Source organism: Podarcis tiliguerta (genome assembly GCF_965153285.1).
Source record: "Podarcis tiliguerta genome assembly, chromosome: Z".
NCBI lineage: Eukaryota > Metazoa > Chordata > Lepidosauria > Squamata > Lacertidae > Podarcis > Podarcis tiliguerta.
In genome coordinates, this window is record NC_139553.1 from 5060483 (window position 1) to 5083132 (window position 22650).

The 22650-nt window shown below is 45.8% G+C and overlaps 2 long non-coding RNA genes across 2 annotated transcripts; one reads left to right on the forward strand and one right to left on the reverse strand.

Annotated features, from left to right (window-relative positions):
- The first annotated feature begins 3584 nt into the window (after nucleotides 1-3584).
- Nucleotides 3585-12032, forward strand: LOC310669379. Its single transcript, XR_014507158.1, has 3 exons — nucleotides 3585-3695; nucleotides 9218-9347; nucleotides 11954-12032. It is a non-coding gene; the product is annotated as an uncharacterized lncRNA (long non-coding RNA).
- LOC310669381 lies at nucleotides 6684-14451 on the reverse strand. The gene is made up of 2 exons (XR_014507160.1): nucleotides 14270-14451; nucleotides 6684-6892 (listed from the first exon to the last, which is right to left on the reverse strand). It is a non-coding gene; the product is annotated as an uncharacterized lncRNA (long non-coding RNA).
- Between the last annotated feature and the right edge of the window lie 8199 nt (nucleotides 14452-22650).

Genomic DNA, 22650 nt, shown 5'->3' on the forward strand with positions numbered 1-22650 from the left:
CTTCTCAGTCCTCTTGGGAGGACTAACTTTATAGCACTATAAGCACCAGGCCTCTGGCCTTTCTCAACTGATCAGCGTCAAGCAAGATTTTGGCCATCTTGTGTATTCAAGCTAGCCAGGTGTGACTCATGTAGACAGAAATGAGCGCTACCAATAGCGACAAGGCATTATAACTTTAGTAACAACTTATAATTATTATCTTCTCCGTTTGCCTCCGGCAGTTCATTCTCTAAATGGCAGGGGCTAATTTAATTAGTACCTGGAACTGGGAGAAATTAGGTCACCTCTTCCCATGTGAATTTTTGTGCCAATATGGGTTGGTGTTTCTCCCCCCTCCCTCCCCGCCTTCCTCTACCCTTCATATATTTTCTAATTGGGTAAATATTAATTAGTTGGAATTTTGTGCAGAAGATGAAGACATTAAGCTGTCATTAACAAACAGGTCCCTTCCGTCTCATCCCCAAACACCTCACATCTACAGCATGAAGTTATCAAGGCATCTCTCTCTCTCTCTCTCTCTCTCTCTCTCACACACACACACACACACACTCCCATGATTTATGTGAGCTTCCAGTGCAATAGGAAATGCAATGAATCTCCTTTTATCAGGTAATTATCTATTGAATGATACATGGAATTCTCAGCAGGCTGGGATTGGGGAGAAGTAGCTGGGAACAAACAGTGGTGCAAAGACAGGCGCCTGCAGCTTTCAAGGTACACTGCTTATGAAGGGTAATGCTAGGATTGCCGTATTTCAAAATGTAGAAACCAGGAAACTATCAAAACTGTTGAGTTTTTTTTTGAGACAAACCCAAAGGCTGCTTCTTTTTTTTTACAAAAACGACACAAAACCCACACAAAGCAGATTTTTTGATTGCCTTGCCTAAAATCTCGGCAATGTCCAGGAAAATCTGGCCATATGGCAGCCCTAAGGGAAAGGGAAAGGGACCCCTGACCATTAGGTCCAGTCGTGGCTGACTCTGGGGCTGCGACGCTCATCTCGCTTTATTGGCCGAGGGAGCCGGCGTACAGCTTCCGGGTCATGTGGCCAGCATGACTAAGCCGCTTCTGGCGAACCAGAGCAGCGCACGGAAACGCCGTTTACCTTCCCGCCGGAGCGGTACCTATTTATCTACTCGCACTTTGATGTGCTTTTGAACTGCTAGGTGGGCAGGAGCAGGGATGGAGCAACGGGAGCTCACCCCGTCGCGGGGATTCGAACCGCCGACCTTCCAATCGGCAATTCCCAGGCTCTGTGGTTTAACCCACAGCGCCACCCGTGTCCATATTGCAGCCCTAGGTAATGCTGATTTCTGGTGCAGATTTTGTGCCTGTGAAAGGTGGGAGGGTGAAAGGAGAAATGCCTCGTGTTCACCTAGGGACATTTTCTCTCTCGCTCTCTTTCTTTTATAAAAGTTGTTAGGCAGGGAGAAACAGATTTTTTTTTAAAAAAAGCCCTGAACATATATATTAATATATGAGCATATGTCCAAATTGATATCCAAATGAGAATTACAGTGCTAAGAACATACACATATGACGGCTCTGCTGGCCAGGAAAGATGAAGCTGAGGTGGGTGAGGGGCTGGAGACAGCGATACACTCGGAACAGCCGTGCAAGCTACTTCTACCTGCTCTTCTGCTCTCTCCCACTCTCTCTGCACCATTTTGGTGCCATTTCCTGGTTCTGATCATTTATTTATTTATTGCATGGCAACAAACATAAACGTGGTTGTGCAGGAGTGGAATGAGCCAGGGTTTTTTTTTTTGGTGGGGTGGTAGTGGTGGTGGAGTGTTTGTTTAGCGAAGGCAATGGCCTGATATCAATGGGTAGGGAGCTCTGAAGTGTAGATTCTGCTGCACTAAAATATCAGTTTCTTACAACAGCAGAAGGGTAATGTGTGACACCTGTAATAGTGCCAGGTCCACAGATTGAAGCTGCTGAGTGGGCACCTATCAGGTAAGGCACAAGAAAATGTCCCAAGCTGTTAAAGCCTTTATATACTAATAGCATCACTGCCTTGCCATGGCGAAGAGGCTTGAATAACTCAGAGAAGCTATGAGCTATGCCGTGCAGGGCCACCCAAGATGGACAGGTCATAGTGGAGAGTTTTGACCAAACGTGCTCCACCTGGAGCAGGAACCGGCAAGCCACTCCAATATCCCTGCCATGAAAACTCCATGGACAAAGACAACAGGCATATAAAAGTTATGATGCTGAAAGATGAGCCCCTCAGGTCGGAAGGTGTCCAACATGCTACTGAGGAAGAGCGGAGGACAAGTACAAGTAGATTCAGAGCTTATGAAGCGGCTGGGCCAAAGCTGAAAGGTCGCTCAGTTGTGGATATGCCTGGAAGCGAAAGGAAAGTCCAGTGCTGTAAAGACCAAACTGCGGGAGGCGGTGGAATACAGGAGTGCCTGGTGTGCTCTAGTCCATGGGGTCATGAAGAGTCAGACACGACTAAAAGACTAAACAACAACAGAAACACACTGAACTTGGCCCGGCAGCAGCTTCTCTTAGAGGCTATTTTTCAGGGTCTTGGGGAGGTGGAGAGAGAGAGCTGTTCAAAGAAAGCAGTGGAGAAGCCCAAGATTTTAACGAAGCTGGGATCAGACCCCAAGGATCTACCACCCCCATGACCAAAACACCCCCAATAGCCCAGTGATGACTGGCTATGCTCTGTAGACATGCACTAGTTGTTGTTGTCCTTGCTAGTGGTGCTGCCTTTTCAGTGGTGGCTCCATTTTTGTGGAATGCCCCCTCCCCAGTGAGATGCATTGGTCTCCCTCATTACTGACCTTTCAGAAGGAATTTAAAAGCATTGGTGAAAGGTGGGAGGCATTTGATGCCTGAAATATACTGTGTCTCGCAAGCCTGGATTTATTGGCTGAGAGATTGTTTTTAATGTTTTCGTTGACATTGTTATTGTTGTGTTTGCCACCTTGGGCTGCTTTGGGAGGAAATGTGGATATAAATGGAATTCTCCTCCTCCTTCCTGACTAAAGGAGGCAGGGGGAGGAAATGGAAATCCAAGCAGAGGAAAAATGCAATGGAGTATCCTGGGAGAGGATATGATAGTCAGTCAAACTGAAACACTGAACAGGAGCGTTCCATGCTTCTACGTTTGGCTGCAGATCTCACTTCTGTCCCCCTGCCCCATTTTTAAAAGTCTCCAGCTGTGATCTAGGGGGGAAAATGCACTAAAAACGAAGCCAATCACAAATCATCCTCAATATAAGCTTCTTCTTCTTTTAAAATATTTGTCTGCTGGAAGCTTTACGTTCCAGTAACTTCCTCTTTCTAATCGAAATGTGTCCTAAACGGGAGACCTTATTTTGTATCTCAAGATAAACATTGCATTAAGGGAGGTGGAGGAAAATAAGAAAAAAAATCTAATATGAACGAGAAGAAAATCAAAGAAGTGAAACTGAAAGTGACAGCAAAGATGGCGAGGCCAGGGGTGCGGGGGAGGGAATCAGTTTTGTATCAACAGGAATGCAATAAGCCTGAGAAGTGGAAGAGCAAGCTATCTGGAAATCTAGTAAAAACAAATAAACTCTCCTTCCTCGACAGGCCACAACTAAAGCTTCCAGAGTCAGGAGAGAGTCGAGCAGAAGATGGAATGAATGAGTAATAAACAGAAGTTTGGACCCATCCCTCCAACAATCCAGTGCCAGGCAGGAACAGTGGCCAAAGTGAGCAGAGGAATTGATGTGACTCTTACCTTTGTAGTACAAGGCTACTACTTCGTAGGCTACATACCAGCTATGCAAAAACTAGAGTTTTCGACATACACACACCTCTCCATCCTCCATCCAGGCAAGCAGGAGGCACTATCACAATTCAAGGACACATTTCAGAAAGGCAAGAGTACTCAGAGGAAGAATGGAGCAAGGCCAGTGATGGGAGTGGCATGAGGATAGTTCTGAGAACCATAGAGAGAGGCCCAGGAGGCCACATTTCAGCCCCAAGCCTGAGATCCTATGCCCCTGTTTTAAAGTTCTGGCAAGTAAATGGATGTTCTCTGCCTGCCTTGAGGCAGCCAGGGGCCACCATCATGGTCTATGGATGCAAATGCCAAATGGTGCTATTGCAATTGTGCAGGGTCTCTAAATAACACACAGTTGTCAAGAATGACAACTGGGCAGCAGACCTGAGAACACTCGCCTCATCTCCTTCTGAAAGTTTTATTGGTGTTTAGTTCTGCCAAGTATCGCACATAACTTTCCGCCTGAAACATCTGTTGGCATCATTCAGAAATGAAAACATCTGGCACCCTAATCTCATGCCCAGGCTTTTGTTACCTACATTAATCACTCCTGGGAAAGAGTTGGAAAGTGTACCAATTTTTTGTAAAATAGATTTATAACCCCTTCATCCTCAAGGTCTTGGTAAAACAGGGGTGGGGGGAACTATTCCAGCTCACGGGCCACATTCCCTTGCAGGTGACCTTCTAAGGGTTGCATGCCAGTGGTGAGCAGCGCCAGAAGCAAAAGTGGGCAGAGTAGCAAATAATTTCCCCCGTCACACAGTGGGTGAGTTTCTATACATGCCTGCACACCCCTTTTTGTATCTTTTATCTAGGGAAGCAAGAGGCATTAACAGAGTTGAAGAACAGATTTCAGCCAGGCAAAAACACTCAAGGATGGTGCGAAAGAAGGCTAGGGAGCAGGTGTGGCCTGGGGAAATTTACCCCTGAAGATTGCACTGAGAGTAAGCAGTGTTTTTGCACAGGGGAAGCGCACTGGACAGGCAGATATCCAAAAGGTCTGGACTGCAGAGTTCCAAGAGCCAGATGGAGAGGACTGGAGGGCCACATTTCTGCTCTAGTCAATGAATCCCCTTTCCACAAAAGGGCCAAGAAACCTCTACTGAGAGCTTCCCTTGCAAGAATTGCCCTCCTCCTCCTCTCTTACCTTTGGGAAAATGAGGGCCTACAACTTTCCAGTGATCGAGGGCTGAGCTACAAAGGAAGGAAGGAAGGAAGGAAGGAAGGAAGGAAGGAAGGAAGGAAGGAAGCCTTCACACTGTGAATCTGCTGGGATTGCATCATGTAAAGCCCCTTTTAGATGAATAACCCCAACAAGGAGAAAGCTAGGATAGGGGCATTTCATTTTTCACTTGCACAGATTTTCTGATGAGACCACATATTCCCCTCCTGCATTCTGAAGTGGTACATTCCACATGAAACTGCCTTGTACAGAGTCAGACCATCAGTTCATGCAGTGTGGTCTAACACAAGAGTTTTCTCAAGCTGATGCCCTCTGGACATGTTGGATTACAACAATAATCCTGGCCATTAACCAATATACTATATACTAGCTGGGGCTGATGGGAGTGGGGAGTCCAGTGCTATCTGGAGGGCACTATATTTAGGGATATCTGCTCTGACTGAGATTGAACTTCTCTTTGCAGAGGGGAAAAACCAATTAAAAAAGAACAAGGAAGCCTATTGAGTCTCTGCCAGAAGAGTGTTCCATGTCATGGGAACAGGAATACAAAATGCTTGACTTCCAGCTGAGCCTGGTTGTGCCTCTACAACAATGGGGACAACTGAGAGTGTTCCTTCAAATAATCTCAGTAATTGAACCAATGGTCCTTAAGGTAACCTGGACCAAGCTGTTCAGGACTTTGTAGAGCAACTCAAAGCCTTGTACTTGATCAGGTGGCATATGAGCAGCCCATGCAGATATTTTAGCAGAGGTGTCACATCCTGTTGACCAGCTGTCCCCACAAGCAGTCTATGCTAGTTGAAGCTTCTGAACTAGGTCCAAGGGTAGGCCCAGTGGATCACACTGCTGCAACTATGCCTCAAGGTTACCATTACATGGACTATAGCGGCCATGTTATTCTGATCCAGATACACCAATGCTGGCAAACAAGATGGCGCTTGTTAAAAGCACTCCAAGCCATAGAAGTCCCTTGGGCCTCTAATAACAGAAACGCCACATATCAGATCTGTATATCAATCATTTAACTGGAACTGAGGGGTCTTCTCAAGGGCTGTCACGTGGAAGATGGAGCAATCTTGTTTTCTCCTGCTCTGGAGGGTAGGACTCAAACCAATGGCTTCAAGTTAGAAGAAAGGAGATTCCAGCTAAACATCAGGAAGAACTTTCTGACAGTAAGAGCTGTTTGACAGTGGAACGGTCTCCCTCAGGAGGTTGTGGACTCTCCTTCCTTGGGGCTTTTAAGCAGAGTTTGGATGGCCATATGTCATGGATGCTTTAGTTGAGATTCCTGCATTGCAGGGGGTCTGGTGCCCTTGGGAGTACCTTCCAACTCTATGATCCTTATGAGGTTCTTATGAAGAGGCAAGGGCATGCTCCTGTATCCTGAACTGAGTTCTCTCCCTTCCTGTCATCAGGATATAAATGCAATCCTATAGCACAGGCTCATGATCTGTAACATAATCTTGGCACATGGAAATGCAAGACTGAACTGAAATGGTCTTGAGAAAAGGTACATGAGGTAGGAATGGAGGGCATTTCACCAGATACCCGAAAGTCTTGGAATGTGCCAATAGCCACAAAATAATAGCGAAAAGTGAAAGATGGAGGATTTTAAAAAAGCAGAGGCTCCTAGCACTACCACTTAACAAGGACAAATGAGACCACGGAGCCTTAAATTTGTCTGAATGTCTAATTCCAGAAGAAAACAGATGACACCTATCTTAGAATCAGTGTTTGGAAATATACAACAAAAGAAGGAATCTTTATTAACACTGGAAATGTACTCTTAAGCTCAGATTTCTTTTTCAACACCCAGCTTGTTCATATCACAGCTCAGTGAACTGTTAACATCACATATTTCTTCTTGTTCTAGTGGTGAGTCCTGGGTTTTTTTTCCTATCTTCATTTTGCAAACTGCAGAAAGATGAGCGCCATTTTTCCTGGTCAGCAAGAGCAGCAAAAAAGGGAAAGAAAGGTGGATAAATGTCTAGGGTCAATGGAAAACAGCAGGTTGCACTGGGTGACATGTATTAGCAGCAGCAGCAGCAGTAGCAGCATTAATTTTACAGATGCCCATTAGAAAATTCACTAATAATTTCATCATCATCATAGAGACTCAGAAAATGACCAGCAACTCAGAGAAGGAAGAGGTTTATTTGGATTGGACACCATGATTTATGGCATGGATAGGAAAGCTGAGACCTAGTGGGTGAATGCAGCCCAAAGGAACTCTTCCCAAGCCACTCTCTCTCTGCATCTTCCTTGAGTCTTTTTTGCCTTACTGAGATGTGTCCTTGAACTTTGACAACTTCTGCTTGCCAGGATGGAGGGTGGAATCTACTCTATGAAGTTAACATTCCCATGCAGATCCGCCCACCACTGTCATGGCTGGAAGTCTGCATCGGGTTCCCACTAGGGGTGGATTACTTGAGAGGATGTGGGACATTTCCTTGTGCAAGCATTTAACCCACCATAGGTGAGCTCTGAGAGGGTTTACAAAGCAAAACCATATCGATGTTGCCTGGGCACCATTTATATGCTTTTAAAATAAAGATAGCATGCTGCATAGTCCTCCTGACAACACATATCTCTATGTGGCAAGGCCACCTTATCAAAATGAGAGCTGATATCTGTCATTGTGTGGACAGTATTGAGCTAGATGGACCAATAAAATAAGGCAGCTTCCTGTGTTCCAAATAGCTGAAGTAGAGCAGGCTCTGAAGTGTTTTCTGTTTTTGCTTTGAGATGGTTCCCTTCTCTTGGAATCATGGGACAGAAAATGGTGGTGGCAGGAGTGTCCAGGTGGTATATGTCTGGCTCTCTCTCGTCCTGGAGTCCTCCCCTTAGGACAATTGATGGTGGATGACCTCTTGGTGGGCAGAGGGAATGTCCAACTCATGCAGATGTCTCTCTGAGATAATGCCTATAGATAAACATAGGCTAGGCTGAGCGAGATATATATACTGGTCTAGCATTCTTTGTAGAGGAGTAGAGATTTGAAGCAGGGACTCTTCACAAGTCCAACTCTACTCCATTCACATATTAATGCAGTTGAAGGAAGGGAAAATACCCTTCTACACTGCAGGCTGCATTTTTTTGAATTGACTGGGCTTCTAAAGACAAAAGAGCAGGCTTCCTTCAGTTGACCTTGAAGAGTGTCACAGTTTAAAGTCATTCTCTCCAGCTCTTAATCTTTTCTTCTGACTCTCCCCCTGTCAAAATTCTGCCACGTCCCTTCTTAATCTGTAGGTGTAGTGCATTTCAAAGGGATAAAAGAGCTTTCTTTGAAACATGGACTTCAGCTGAGACCCTCCAGAGCCACAGTCTCTGATGGGCAGGCACTGTTGCTGCAGGGTGGTTCAGACTTTCCTCTTTATTTACTACTCTTTCATGTGCAGATTTATAAACCAATTCACAACCAAAAGCTATCAAAGTGGTGTACCAGGAAGATAAAATCAGTTAAAATACAAAATATGACAAACTACAAGCAATTAAAAACATCTCTACAGTTGTACAGCTGTGTCTTGTGTGTGGATGCTGTCTTAGTGGGAAAGCTTGTCTCAGAAGGTCCCAGCTTCAGTATCTGGCATCTCCAGTTTAGGGTTAGGAGAAATCACAGTCTGAAACCCTGGATAGCCTCTGCCAGTGTGGACAAGAGTAAGATTGACCAGAAATCTCACTTGTCATTAGGCAGCTCCCTAAATTCCTATCTAGTGCGGCCCTCTTTCTGAGAACCATGAGGACTGGGATCTTACTTAATTCTTAGGTGACAGTTGATAACACAGTGGTGGAGCACCTGTTTTGCATGCAGGTTCAACCCCCACCTTCTCCAGGTATGGCTGGGGGAAAGCCTCTGTCTTCATCCCTGGAGAGCCACTACCTTTGGGTTAGATTGACCGATAAGTCTTACATGTGAACCAAACACCCTGTTTGTCAAGCAGATTGTTAATATCTGGAAACAGTCAAGTGGTCTCAACATGGATACTGAAGTTGCCCAACACCATACGGCTAGGAAGCCTCCAACATCAATCTGAGACCTGTAATTAATAACTTTGTGTGCTAATAAAAGATCAAGAGGGTACCAGCTGGAATCCAGTCTCTAATCCACTCATAAGTTATTGATGCTGGTGGTAGCACTCCATCTGCTTCCATAGTGTTTGGTTCCCTGTTGTATTGCTGGAAACTGTTGAGTCTGGATGCTCAGACATCTTAAAGAAATGATGAAAAGCCTCAGAAGGGATTAACACAAGTCATTTATGTTTCAGGGGGGAAGAAACAATGCAGGAAGTCAGATTGCAGCATTATAATTTCCTGTGTCAAGGTGACCTGGCCATACACATGAAGAGAAAACACACCCACTCCTCTACACTGCAGGCTACCCCATTGGTCTGTAGGGTAAGTGGCATTTGCTGTTGAGGACTGTGGGCAGAGCTGGCTCTGGGTTTTGAGGGAAGAGCTCAGCAAACTGCCCCTCCCCCCCCTGAATTCATAGGAAATTAGGATGTTGCTTTATACAGAGTCAGAGCTTCAGTTCATGTATCTCACTATTGCCTGCACTGTCTGGCAGCAGCTCACCAGGATTTCAGAAATGGGACATTCCCATCCCTAGCTGGAGATGCCTGGGATTGAAACTGTGACATTCTGCATGCAAAGCATGTGCTCTATCCCTGACCCGTGTCTCGCCGAAGCTATAGGAACACAGGAAGCTGCCTTATACCAAGGGAAACCACTGGTATTGTCCACACTGTCTGGCTGTGGCTTTCCCCCACCTTCCTCAGTAGATGCCAGGGACTGAACCTGGGACCGTCTACATGTAATGCAGGTGCTCTACCACTGAGCTACTGCCCTTCCTTGGTGGGTGAGCCTTCCCAAAGTGTTGTGGGCGGGCGGGTGCTTCCTTTGTAGTAGGGCAGAGTAGTAGGCTGCCCCCACTTTTTAACCACTTGACAAACACTTCTCTGGCAGCATCCCAAATGTTACATTAGTTCAAGGTATTGTGAGGAAAACAAAATGTCGGCTGCTGCAAAAGCATGTTAGTCTCCATTGGTAGCTACCATTCCCCCTTCCAGCAGCATCCTGGGCTAGCACAATGTCCAGGGCACAGTGGGGGGAAATGCTAGCCACCAGCTCTGCGTATCTACCTATCTATTATATCATTGTATTCCAGCTTTCTTCCTCATGAGAGCCAGTGTGGTGTAGTGGTTAGGAGTGGTGGACTTGTAATCTGGTGAACCGGGTTCGATTCCCTGCTCCTCCACAAGCAGCTGCTGGGTGACCTTGGGCTAGTCACACTTCAATGAAGTCTCTCAGCCCCACACACCTCACAGAGTGTTTGTTGTGGGTGAGGAAGGGAAAAGGAGATTGTTAGCCTCTTTGAGACTCCTTTGGGTAGTGATAAAGTGGGATATCAAATCCAAACTACTACTACTACTACTACTACTACTACTCTTCTTCTTCTTCTTCTTCTTGGCCTGCAAGATGGTTTCCAGGTGGTCATCCATCTAGGCACTGACCAAACCCAGAACTGCGTAGCTTTAGCAAGGTGATGCACTTGTGTGCTGTCTTGTGCCTACTCAGCCTTGTCCAGCCTTCCACAGTGTTAGAGTGAAGGCAATTTGTGTGTGTGAGAGAGAGAGGGGGAGAGAGAGGGAGAGAGGGAGGGAGGGAAAAAAGAATCAGATATGCCACTGAGCTCTTTTGAGGCAAGGTGAGATATAAATGAATTAATTCATTCAAGCCAGTAATATTTTGAATTCAAAGAATAAATACCCCCACGGCTTTTAAGGGGTGGGGTGTCACTCAGTGGCAGAGCATATCCTTTGGACTCCAAAGGTCCCGGTTCAGTCCTCAGCATCGAACCCTGTTGAGTCACTGCCAGTCAGTGTAGACAATAATGAGCTGGCTGTGAAAGACCGCCTGTCTGAAATCCTGGATCAGTAAATAACACTGAGCTAGATGGACTAATGGTCTGACTTTATGTTAAGGCAGCTTTATGTTCCTAAGTCATTGGAGGACAAACTGGTTGAGCACAATATTTGACAGAGAAGATTTTTTAACAATGTGTGACATTGTTTGTGTGTGTGTGTGTGTTAGAGACAGACAGGCAGACAGCGATGTTCTGTAGAATCTGGTTGGCCACTGTGAGAACAGGATGGTGAATGAGATCCAGCAAAGCTTTTCTTATGTTCTTAATTATCCATAACAAGGGAATGAGTACCGTATTTTTCACTCTATAGGATGCACTTTTTCCTCTTCAAAAATTAAGGGGAAATGTGTGTGCGTCCTATGGAGCGAATGCAGGCTCCTTGGCTTCAGTGATAGCAATGCGAAGCCTCTGAAGTGCCTCTGAAGTCGGTGCGCACCGACCCCTCTTGCCTCTCCAGGCTTCAGCAAAAGCAGCGCGAAGTGAAGGAGCGCAGCACGAGTTCCCGCTGCGCTCTGGAGGCTTCAGGTTCCTTTCCCTGAAGCTGGGAGAGCAAGACTCTCCTGGCTTCAGCAGAGAGGGAGAGCTGTGCAGCGCCCCTTCAGCCAAGCGGGAGGAGAAATGGAAGGGGCTCCGTTTCTCCTGCCGCTTCGCTGAAGGGGCGCTGAGCAGAGAGGGGGAGAATTCCCCCCTCTTGTTCTCCCCCTCTAAAACAAGGTGCGTCCTATGGTCCGGTCCGTCCTATAGAGCGAAAAATACAGTATGTTACGCTGTGTTCCTATTTCGTCCTGTGAAATGTAGAATGTTGTGTTGTACTGGGTAGGAACATAGGAAGCCACTTTATGCTGAGTCAAGACATTGGCCAGTAGAGCTCTGATTGGCAGTGGCTCTCCAGGGTTTCAGATGGGAAGGCTTTTCCAGCTGGAGATACTGGGGATTGAACCTGAGGTCTTTTGCACGCAAAGCAGATGCTTTACCACACTCCCTTCCCTAAGGTGTCGGTGGCATCCCTGTAATTACTTCTTCTCTGTACTCAAATGGCTTCCCAACACTTGGCATCTTTTGCTTTGCTTTTCAGAATCCTCCCAAGGGATTAGAAGACATTGTGGGCTAATCAACCAAGAAATTTAAACATAAAGGCGGCTAAAATCTCTCCAGGAAGTCCATTAAATACATATTTCTCCTTTATGGGCTTGCTATTTATTACTTCATTTTTAAAAATACAATGGGCCGTATCCTTGGGTGGGTATAAAGCATCCTAGTGGTGCCAGCTGACAAGATAGCTTTATGGTCTTCCCATTTTTTCTTGTAATAATGATGTCCTCTGACTTGAAATGGGAGATGGGAACATGTTAGCTGGCTTGATGCTGACCTCTGAGTGCCCCAGGAAGTGGAGGCTGGGCCATTAACACGAACTGGGCATTGTTCCACCCTGTCCTCAGCCAGCCCCCACCTGGCCTGCCTTCATATTAGCAACCAGTCCAGGTAGCAGCACAGCCTCTCAGCTTCCTCCTAGTCTTTAGACTCAGTGTTGACCTTGTAGAACTCAGCAGGGAGGAAGATGGGGCTAAAATTTGAATTTGTTGTCTCTGTCTGTTATTGGTCCTGGCTCCACCTACTACAGTGGTACCCCGCAAGACGAATGCCTCGCAAGACGGAAAACCCGCTAGACGAAAGGGTTTTCCGATGCGCTTCGCAGGACGAATTTCCCTATGGGCTTGCTTCGCAAGACAAAAATGTCTTGCGAGTCTTGAGATTTTTTTTCGCTCCCCACCCCCTTTTTCTAAGCCGCTAAACCGCTAATAGCCTTTTAGCAGCTAATCCGCTAATCCCTTAAGCCTTTAATAGCCGCTAATAGCCGCTAAACTGCTAATAGCGCTAATCCGCTAATAGGGTTGCTTCGCAAGACGAAAAAACCACTAGACGAAGAGACTCGCGGAACAAATTAATTTCGTATTGCGAGGCACCACTGTATTTGGACTGCCTGCCTTCTCCCCCCCCCCAATGGGTACCAGCCACCCCAGGGAGTGTTGCAAATAACTAGTGGTGCGACATGATGCTAGGGTCGCTTCAGAGGCATAGCAAGGTCAGGTGGTACCCGGTGTGGAAAATTTATCCCCCCCCCACACAAATTGAAATTATTAAAAGAAGGAATAATAAATTTTATTTATACCCCGCCCTCCCCGGCCAGAGCCGGGCTCAGGGCGGCTAACACCAGTAAAATTACAATAAAAACATAAGGGGTGGGGGTGGGGGTAAACCAATTAAAATACAGGTTAAAATGTAATTTAAAATGCAGCCTCATTTTAAAAGCAGCCCACAGATCAAAACCATAAGGGGAGGGAAACATAAGGGTCAGACTGAGTCCAAACCAAAGGCCAGGCGGAAAGATGTCAAGTCCTGCAGAGCCCTGGTCTCTTGTGGCAGAATGTTCCACCAAGTCAGGGCCAGTACTGAAAAGGCCCTGGCCCTACCTGAGACCAATCTAACCACCTTGCGACTAGGGACCTCCAAAGTGTTGTCATTTGTGGATGACAGTCGCAAGTGTTATTTTCTGGTTTATTTACTGAACATTGTTAGCATAAGTAGCTTTGGCTTACCAGCCCAAGAGGTCGTCTGCGGCACCCGCGTGCCCTGTAGCCCAACCGCTGTTGGCGGCCACCTCAGCCTCCACAAGCCACCTCGGCCTCTGTGAGTTCCACAGGCCTCTGCAGGCTTCTGCTTTCTTGGCAGGCCGCCACAGTGGCCCCCAAACCCCAAACGCTGCTGGCGGGGGGCTAAGGAAGTCAGCCTAAGCAGTGTCGGGAAAGGGCCTTGCCAGCATTAGCCCTTTCCTTGTCTTCACCCTGCCCCCTGCCTGCAGCTGATTGGCCAGCTGGGTTGGGGGCGGGGCAAAGATCCCAAGGTAATGAGGGTGGCTTCTGGGACACCTCTTGGAAAGGAGCTGCAATAAGTTTATTTTTAAAATGATACCTTGGGTTAAGTACTTAATGCGTTCCGGAGGTCCGTTCTTAACCTGAAACTGTTCTTAACCTGAAGCACCACTTTAGCTAATGGGGCCTCCTGCTGCCACCGCACCACTGGAGTATGATTTCTGTTCTCATCCTGAAGCAAAGTTCTTAACCTGAGGTACTATTTCTGGGTTAGCGGAGTCTGTAACCTGAAGCGTATGTAACCTGAAGCGTATGTAACCCGGGGTACCACTGTACTTATTTTTTCCAGTTTCTCTCTCTCACACACCCGCCACATTCCTCTGTGTGACCATTCTAGCAAACGGGAAATGTTGAACTTGACTGTTCTTTCTAGATATCCCACAATATATAATGGTGATTGGGGCTCTTCCCCACTAACTTCAGTCTTCCCTCAGACAGCCCCCACTGGCTTGCCATCTTACTTGCAACCAATGCAGAAGGTGACCATAGTTATCAGCTTCCTCCTACTCCTTAAAATTGCTGTTGCAGACCTCAGCAGGGAGAAGATAGGGACAAAACTAGAATTAGTCAGTTCTCTCTCTCTCTGTAGCCCTGGCTCCTCCTACTGTTAGTCTCCAGGCCTTCCACCCTACCAGTGCCAAAGTATGCCAGCTACCATTATGCTCCAGGGCCTAGAATCATAGAATCATAGAGTTGGAAGAGACCACAAGGGCCATCGAGTCCAACCCCCTGCCAAGCAGGAAGCACCATCAGAGCACTCCTGACATATGGTTGTCAAGCCTCTGCTTAAAGACCTCCAAAGAAGGAGACTCCGCCACACTCCTTGGCAGCAAATTCCACTGTCTGTTCCTCAGGGAGCCAGTGTGGTGCAGTAGTTAAGAGTGGTAGACCTGTAATCTGGTGAACCGGGTTCGCTTCCCCGCTTCTCCACATGCAGCTGCTGGGTGACCTTGGGCTAGTCAACACTTCTCTAAAGTCTCTCAGCCCCACTCACCTCACAGAGTGTTTGTTGTGGGGGAGGAAGGGAAAAGGAGATTGTTAGCTGCTTTGAGACTCCTTCAGGTAGTGATAAAGCGGGATATCAAATCCAACCCCCCCCCTCCTTCTTCTTCAGGACTCTTCCCCTGGTAACACTACCTCTCCCCAGGCCTTATCACTCACCAGCCCTGCATCATTGTCAAGTGCTTTCCCCTGACTAGAATATGTCACTGAACTGTGATTATGCCTCTTGCCTGTGTGCCAAAACCTCTGACCTTGGTGTAGTTGGAAAGTAGCCCACTGAACAAAGGAAAGGGTCACATCTGTTGCTCCATCCACTTTTGCCCTGTGAGCCCTGGTTCCCTCCCAACAAACAGAGAGAGGCTCTCACTTTGAAGTAAGGAAAAAAAAAAACATTTAGGCAAGTAGTGGTGCAAACTCAGCAGCAGAAACAAGGCTCAGGAGTCTCAGTTCAGGAGCAGGTCAAGAAGTTCAGAACTAGGGGAGGGGAAAACATTGAAGATGTCCCAATAAATCTCCACGCCCCATGCACCAGACTTTTCTTATCAGATCTTGATACAGTGGTACCTCTGGATGCGAACGGGATCCGTTCCGCGAAGCGAACGCAAGCCACGCCTGCGCGTTTTCACGTGTCGTGATTCGCCACTTCTGTGCATGCGCTGATGTCATTTTGAGCATCTGCGCATGCGCAAGCGGAAAAACCCAGAAGTAACACGTTCCATTACTTCTGGGTCGCCGCGGAGTGTAACCTGAAAACGCTCAACCTGAAGCTACTTCAACCCAAGGTATTACTAGTATTATAGTCCTTCTTTCTGCATTTTTTCCAATTCTTCCTCACATCCATCATTAACGGCCTAAAGGCTTCTTGCCATGCAATCATCTCTGTCTCTTTCAGCACTACCAATTGCAATCCTTTCTCCTCTTCACCGACCATGAAGTTATTTGGTTTTTCCATCTACAAAGAGATGTATTCTTTGTATTCTGTATTTCCACCCACCCCCAAACAGCTGCAAGGATCTGTCCTGAATCATAGAATTATAGAATCGGAAGGTACTCACAAGAGTCATCCAATCTAACCTCCTGCAATACAGGAATCTCAACTAAAGCATCCATGACATATGGCCATCCAAACTCTGCTTAAAAACCTCCAAGGAAGTATTGTTGCTCAAACTGCTTGGCGAAAAGGGGAAGTGGCCTACATATAGAGATTTGTTGAAGGATCAAGAAGGAAAATGGAAATTAAAAGATTATGAGGAAATAAAAGAACATTTTCAGAGTTGGTTACAATATAGACAATTACATGAGATGTATAAGGAAGATAACAAGAAAGCAAAACCGGGTCAAACACATGTTGGAAATGTAAAGAAAAAGAAGGGACTTTTTATCATATGTGGTGGGAATGTAGAGAAGTTAAAAAATTTTGGGAAATGATATATAATGAACTGAAAAAAAATGTTTAAAATGATATTTGTAAAAAAAAACCAGAAGCACTTTTGTTAGGGATTGTAGGACAAGACCTGCCAAGAAAAATAAAGAACATATTTATGTATGCTACAACAGCAGCAAGAGTCCTGATAGTACAAGGATGGAAGAATGAGGAAATCCCAACGAAAGAAGAGTGGCAAGAAAAATGGATGAGCTACGCAGAGCTGGCTAAATTGACATACAAATTGCAGGACAAGGACAACTGTGACTTTAAGGAAGAATGGGAGCTTTTTACAACTTATCTAAAAAGACAACAAAGTGAATTGCACTCCTTGGCAGGTTTTGAATAAACACACAGAAATTTATTAAGTGATAACATGGTAGATAGATAATGTAAGGATATGTATAATTTTACAACATGCAGAGAATAATATGTGCTGAGAAATCAGAGAGAGGGGCTGAGGGAAGTCTGGGGGGGTGGGAAAAGGGGGGGGGAATAATGAATATGATATGTTTTGATAATTTGCTATGTGGAATTTGTTAATAAAAAATATTTAAATAATAATAAAAACCTCCAAGAAAGGACAGTCCACCACCTCCCAAAGAAATCTGTTCCACAGTTGATCAGCTCTTACTGTCAGAAAGTTCTTCCTGATGTTTAGTCAGAATCTCCTTTCTTGTAACTTGAAGCTATTGGTTCGAATCCTACCCTCCAGAACAGAAGAAAACAAGCTTGCTCCATCTTTAATGCAACAGCCCTTTAGATATTTGAAGAATATCTCCTGTATGCTCTCCAGCCTTTTTGAGGATCCTCCTTGTTTTGTGGATTCCGCAGGCTCCACAGAGTCTCCCATCTAGGACACTTCCAGGGTGATTTCTCTTGAAATTCTGTCCAATACCTTCAATAGCAAACACTGTTGGTACAACATTTGCTTTAAAATGACAAAAATCAGTGGTGTGTTCATCTTCCCCTCATCATGTTTCTGTTGGTATTTTCCTTGGATATCTTCCTTCCAGGACATTTCTTGTTTACACATTCTTTTCAGATGAAGCCAAGCTTCCCTTTCACTCTCAGACAGAGTTTTACAAGTGTTATAAACGAGCCATTAACACCCATTTAGATCTACTTATCAGTTGAACTTATCAGTTCCTAACCTTTTAAAGTTCTCCATAGATAAATAAAGCTTCTAGCTTTAGTGTCTGGCCTGTAAATTAGCAAACAGCCGCACATCCTCTGGTAGTTTGCTTATCTTCTGAGTATTACTTAACTGACAGATAGAAAATCCAATTCTTCCCTAATTATAATCTTGATAAAAAATTTAAAAAAGAGAGTGTGTGCTGACCTGATGCTCCAATTAAGAGCTTTTATGTGATACATGGTCAATGCCTTTTCCCGGCCTGAGCCCAATCTCCCCCTGTCCCCCCCCTCCACAAAAAAATGGCCTCAGGTGTGGAGAAACATCTACTTCTGAGCATTTGGGTTTTTTGACCTTGCCCTTCCCTAAATCATGAGGGAGTTCTGATGACCAGGCTTTCCATTTTTGTCCTATCAATCATCACATAATTCTCTGCTGACAGGAGTCAGCAGAAGAAAGCCCAGTTAGCCACATTCCTCTCTCGGAAGTCCCTCACCTCCCTTTTTAGATTACTGTCAGACCTTCTGATGAAAGGCTCTCCCCTTCCTCCCCATGTTTACCAGGTTGATATCCAAACACTGTTTCATATGGATTAGGGTGAAAGCCGCAACATACTTCTCCTATGGTCTTTCTTTTGGTGCATCACAGTTCCTCATGAAATTACATTACAGATTCATTGTATAAATAGTAGATGGAACACAGTAACAGGCTGAGCATCTCTCTTACAGTCCCCCCCCCCCCAAGCACCCCTCCCCCTGCAGTAAACACCACCAGTGTTAAAGTTGATGCAGTCAATTGCAGGCCACATGCAAAAGGCTCACCAAATTTGTTTGTTACATCTGTGACCCTTAATCAAAAGCTTTTTGGGTGAATGTGGCTGGGGATAGGCAAATCTATCAATTAATTGCTGTTGTTATAATTTAATCCTTGCTCTTCATCAGCAGATCCCAGGGTAAAAGGTTAAGGTAAAGGTACCCCTGACCGTTAGGTCCAGTCGTGGATGACTCTGAGGTTGCAGCGCTCATCTCGCTCTATAGGCCGAGGGAGCCAGTGTTTCTCCGCAGACAGCTTCTGGGTCATGTGGCCAACATGACTAAGCTGCTTCTGGCAAACCAAGGCAGCCTATGGAAACACCGTTTGCCTTCCCGCCAGAGCGGTAGCTATTTATCTACTTGCAGTTTGGTGTGCTTTCGAATTGCTACGTGGGCAGGAGTTGGGACCAGACAATGGGAGCTCACCCCGTCACGGGGATTCAAACTGCCGACCTTCTGATCGGCAAGCCCTAGGCTCTGTGGTTTAGACCACAGCCCCTCCTGCGTCCCTTAGATTCCAGGGTATGTTACAACAATTAAACATTCAGAATTAAAAACAGTTCAAAGAGTTTACACAAAGTAAGTTGGCCTTCCCAGCTTCTTCCAGTTTCTCATTTTGGCTGCCTTCAGTTCAGGTCTCTGCATCAGTTTGCATTTTTAAAAAAGCAAACCTCATGAAAATTCATCTGCATTTTAGTGTGAATTTTTCCTAAAATACAAATCTGTGCATGAAATTTTGCCTAATATGCACAATTTTGCAAATACACTGTCCCAAATATAATGTATATTTGAGTGTTGTTTTCACAAATGCATGCATTTTATCCACACTGATTTTCACCCATGCATGCTTTTTAGTGCACATCATTTGGCTGAGAAATGGCATTGCAAAATTTTGACAAGTGTGGATTTCAAAGGATGGCTGTTCTTTGGTTTGTATAATGTGAAACACCTTTAAATGAGAACTGAATTGAATTCATCTCTCATCCCTAAGTGTGGGGGAATTAATTTTTTGAGACTGGGAATTACTTCCTCCAAACTTTTGGTTTTGTTAGTGACAGTGACAAAGCTTTGACATTGGGAAGTTCAGAAATATACTCTCCATGTCTGGAACTTCAGAAAAACCACTATGTATCTGGAAGACACCCACTGCCCCAATTTTTGGAGTACAGGTTGTGGCTGGGGGTTGGGGTGCTTTGTGAAAATCACATCCTGCTTCTGTTTTTCTTTTTCCATGCAGTGTTTGGTTATAAAATGCAGCATTTTTTCAGGCATCTGAGCCCAGTCAGGACTTTTATCGAGTTTCTGATTTGACTCAAGACACTTTGCTAATGGCACAATCTGATTTGGGAATGTGAAAGCCCCACCTAGCTGGGACTCATGGAAGTTGTAGTCCAAAACTTATGGAGAGCACCAAGTAAAGGAAGGATGATGTTAAGTTGTGGGTGAACATATCAGACGACACAGCGATTCTTCAAACAGCTCTTGTTTATTCACAGGCCAGAACAGAACTGAACTGAAGGGTTCAGCCAGCCTGCTTATATAGAGCTCCACTACAACACAACTGTAACACTTTCTGTAACTATCCAATCACTGAACGTCACTTTCAATCCCCTATTTGCATATGTGGACCTGAGTGAAAACTATCTACAGTATCCCCCCTGCAGGCCCAGGGTGAGAACTTCAGTACATAACAGATGACATACAAGTTGTTATTGGGCTGTGCACCAATATGGTCAACGCCCAAAGCCCAAGTTGAACTGGCCTGATTCAGGTGGATCTGGGCTTGGGCCAAGTTGGGTTGAAACAGCCCCAGATTTCCCAGGTTTGTGTCGGGTGAGCCAGGGCTGCCACAGTGTGAGACATTGGACAGAAAGGCTACCGGGTTCTGCCTTATCAGTCTCTTCCTCACAGGCAGGACTGAATCCTCTCCTCACAAGGCTTAATCCTGCAGGCTACAGGGTGTTCCTTCATATGCTTGCAAAGCAGCACCCTGCAGGATTGAACCCTTCGGGTCACGTGGCCAGCGTGACGAAGCTGCTCTGGCGAGCCAGCACCAGCGCAGCACACGGAAACGTCGTTTACCTTCCCGCTATAAAGCGGTACCTATTTATCTACTTGCACTTAGGGGTGCTTTCGAACTGCTAGGTGGGCAGGAGCTGGGACCGAAAGACGGGAGTGTTACGATATTGAAGCAATGATGCTGCAAGCTGATTGGTTGGAAAAGTCATGTGATGTTGGGAGTGTCTGTGGGAAACAGACAGCACCGGAATTAGCTCAGAGTGTAATATGAGCTGCACAGGAAGTGCTTGAGGAGTCGTCTGCTGGAGTTTGATGAGAGCAGACATGTTTTCTGTAACACTGCAAAGACAGGAATAAAGCCATGTAAATACGTTTCTGTCTTATCTCTTTCCCCTGCCGGGGGGGCAGGAAAGAGTGGTGTGTTCTTCTCACGCTGAGAAGGATCGCCTATCGCGACCTCTGCCAGGTCCCTGCCGGGAGAGCAGACCGGGAGGTCAACAGGACTCCAAGCCGGGTGCCTGGGAGAGATGCCGGTTTCTGCTGATAATGGCTTGGAATCCAACATCTGGTAGCAAGAGCCGATGGTTTCATTCCATGAAAGCAGCGAAAGAGGTTGGTGGATCGTAACTTCATCCTCTGCATAAAGATAAGGGAAGATATGGTAGCGGGCGGATGGAAGCTGCAATACCGGCAGAGCACCGGAGCAATCAGTTTTGCTGATAAGGTAACGAGCAACGGAACCCCCAAGGTATGCTGATTTTATGGGCTAAAAGGGTGAACGCAGATTGAAGATTCTCTGGTTCACGAGAGCTGTTTTCTTGGATTAGAAACGGCACTGAGAGAGAGCCACATACTTCGCATACCAGGGCCCAGATAAGAAGCTTGTTGTTCAAGCTTGGAATGTCCAGTTGCTAAGCAACGAGACGTCAATCTTTTCAGCTACTTCGGAGATAGCTAGCTTGAAAAGGAAGTGGAAAGTCACTGGCCACCGGAAGAGGCTGGGACTGTGAAGAGGCTGGAAAAATACTGGTAAACATTCCAGCGTTTGTTTTGTCTTTGGCAAACTGCTCTTGGAAGGGACTTTCCAGAGCTGCCTGTGTTTAGCTGCCAAAAGACTCTTGGATTTTACAAGGCTCGAGAGTGAGAGCTGAAGCTTGGATTCAAAATGGATACCAAGAAGGGGGGAGGCTTACCTTACCCACCTCCACTGACTAATGACAATTATGCCTCATGGTCAGTAAAGATGAAAGCCCTGCTACAGAATCAGAGGATTTTTGGGGTGATTGATAACCCCATTCCTCCTGCACCAACGCCAGGTTGGAATTCACAGAATGTCAGAGCCAGGACGGCCATAATTCTGTGTGTCTCAGATGATCAACTAGTGCATGTTCAGGATTTGGAATACGCACGTGAGATTTGGGAAACGCTGCGTAGAATACATCAAAGAGATGCTGGTTCTTCAGCGTTGCTGCATTTTGAAAAGCTAACCAATCTAAGGCTAGCGCCTGATGGAGATATGCAAGCGCATTTGACAGAGATGAAATTCTTACGCCAGCAGATGGCGCAACGCAATTTCCCTCTACAGGAAGAGATATTCTGCTTCATGATTATTAACAGCCTTAATCGGACTTATAAAACCGTTGCAAGTCAGCTTGGTTCGCTACCAGCGGCCGATCTAACGGTGGAGAGAATCTGTTCAGTCGTTCTGAATGAAAGGGACAGACTTGCTGCAATAGATGTCAAAGACAGGGGGAGAGAAGCTCGGAATCCTGACACCCCCACTGCTATTGCAAGAGAAGAACAGGCTGTTGCTTTGAACGTTGTCCGTTGTTTTAATTGTGGACAGACTGGGCATCTTCAGCGGAACTGTAAGAAGCCACGTCAACAGAAAGGAGCTAAGGGGAGCTCTGCAAAGCCTGAGGCGTCAGGCAAAAGTCGTACCAAGTCCCAGATGAAACCTGGAAAAGCATTGCTGTCAACAAAAGCCGAAATTTCAATGGAGAACGCTTTTGTTATTGACACGGGTTGCACGCAACACATGACGTCGCGCCGAGAACTGTTTTCAACGTTTAAGAAGCAAAGCTTCACTGTGAAACTGGCCAATGGCCAGGAGCTGAAAGCGATCGGGTTTGGGACTGTGTATCTTAAAAGTCTGAACTTGACTATAAACAATGTGTATTTGGTTCCTGATTTAAAGTACAGTCTGCTGAGTGTTTCGCAGATCACAAAGAAAGGACTGAAATTGTCCTATGATGAAGAAAGCTGCAAAATCTTCAAAGATGGAGAGCTGTATCTTTCTGCCAGAGAGAAAGATGGACTGTATTTGTTGACTTTTGATGAAAGTGATTGCATAAAATGTAATGCTTCTGAATCTAACATGACTTCTCTTACAGGTATGACGAATAACGTCAAGGAGACGAAGAGAGAAACCAAAGCTTTTCAGCGAGTGTA